General features: G+C 49.9%; 1 protein-coding gene across 1 annotated transcript in view; it reads right to left on the bottom strand.

The window, feature by feature from the left end:
* TTLL11 (tubulin tyrosine ligase like 11) overlaps positions 1 to 1,575 on the bottom strand; it is a 236,945-nt gene that overhangs the window by 56,390 nt on the left and 178,980 nt on the right. The gene's annotated exons all lie outside the window — the stretch shown is intronic.

Below are 1,575 nucleotides of genomic sequence, written 5' to 3'. Positions count from 1 at the left end.
TCACCTGGTGGGGACAACAGGTTTCCATGTGAATGGGCATGTAGTGAGGACCCCTTCCCCCCAAAGAAAACAATAGAGAGTCTATCATTTAGTTTCCCCACTAATGAACACGGAGCTGGCCTCTTCTTTGGTTGTCATGGCAATGCCGACTGACTGACCCTGTCCTGTGAAACACACAGAAGGCAGAGCAAGTGGAACATTTGGGAGGTGGTGGTGGAGGGATGAACCGCGAGGTTCATGAGAGGAGTATTCTCATCTGTTTTTACAAAGAAACAAAAAATGCTGGCAAAAGTACACCCTTCGCCAGGGAATGGAGACATTCCCGTTTTTACTATATAATCCTTTGGTTATTATGACTAGATTCAGAGGCCGCCAGAAAGGCGAGTTCAAACCTGGTGAAGGAGCAGATAGTATTTCCTCAGCCATGACACAGAGACAGGGAAAGCACTGTGTGCCTCTGCTGTCGTGTTTGGCATTGAGAGAAACGTGCCTGCTGCCGATACCGGCTGCCTCTTGCTATACGGTTCAATGCCCAGTCTATCGACCAATTTCCCATCCATGGTCTAACGCAACCTGAGCAACAGCTTGGGAAGAAACAAGCAATGTGCCCATTTCACAGGCATGAAAATCAGGCGTTTTGAACATGAACCAGTGAGTACTGACATTTTCTCTTTTCTCTTTTCTAATTTGCACTCTGCCCCCTAAAAGGCATAATCTGAGACAGCACTTGAACTTGCCAAATGGGTTCGGTTCTTTCCTTCACACTTAAACTCTGCGTAGCTTTTAAAAGTCCAACACCTGCCAGTCAAACCCACTCAGACATCCCACTTGCATCCAAGTTGAATATAATTTGTTCCCCAGCCCCCCACAAACCACTTCTTGCCATTTCCATGTGGCCATTGGCAACTGCATCCTCCCAGCGAGCCAAGCTCAAAACCCCGAAGTCAGCTTTGGCATCTCTCTCTTCCTCACCCTGGTTCCTGGGGACCTGGACAGAAGTCCCCCACTGTCTCTTTCCCATTCAGAGGCTCTGATTCAAATATTCTGGGGAGTCCTCGCCAGCGGCAGCAGTGCGCACGGTGGATGATGGTGGAGGCTGTGGGGTCAGGGTGCCTGGGCCCTGACTGCCCACCTGTGTGCTAAGCACATACTCTCATTTGACCCTCCCCACAGCCCTTGAGGTCACTATGACTCTTAATATGACACATTTTCTGATGAGACGCAAGAGTGGTGACATAATTTGCCCAAGGACATGTGGATCAGCTGGACTTGAGAGCTCTCACTCATAGCCAAGTCACAAAGCAGCTTCCCACCTAATCATAGGTTTCTGAAGACAGGGGCCCATGGCATTGCGTTTATGTCTCAGCACTGACAGCAAGACCTGCCTCACAGCGTGGGAGGACTGAGCACCCGACTGAGGGTCTTAGCTCCGAGCCAGCCAGCCTGGGGGCTCCTCCCCATTTGACACTTTCTCACTGTGTCACTTGGGGAAACAAATAGATAATAGCTCAAGGGCTGCAGCAGTTTGAACAGTCGCCCTAACCCTGGAATCTGTCCATGTGACCTTATTTGGAA

The sequence above is a fragment of the Hipposideros armiger genome, unplaced genomic scaffold, assembly GCF_001890085.2.
Source record: "Hipposideros armiger isolate ML-2016 unplaced genomic scaffold, ASM189008v1 scaffold_880, whole genome shotgun sequence".
In the NCBI taxonomy this organism is placed as follows: Eukaryota; Metazoa; Chordata; class Mammalia; order Chiroptera; family Hipposideridae; genus Hipposideros; species Hipposideros armiger.
This window is presented reverse-complemented; position numbering and strand designations above follow the sequence as displayed.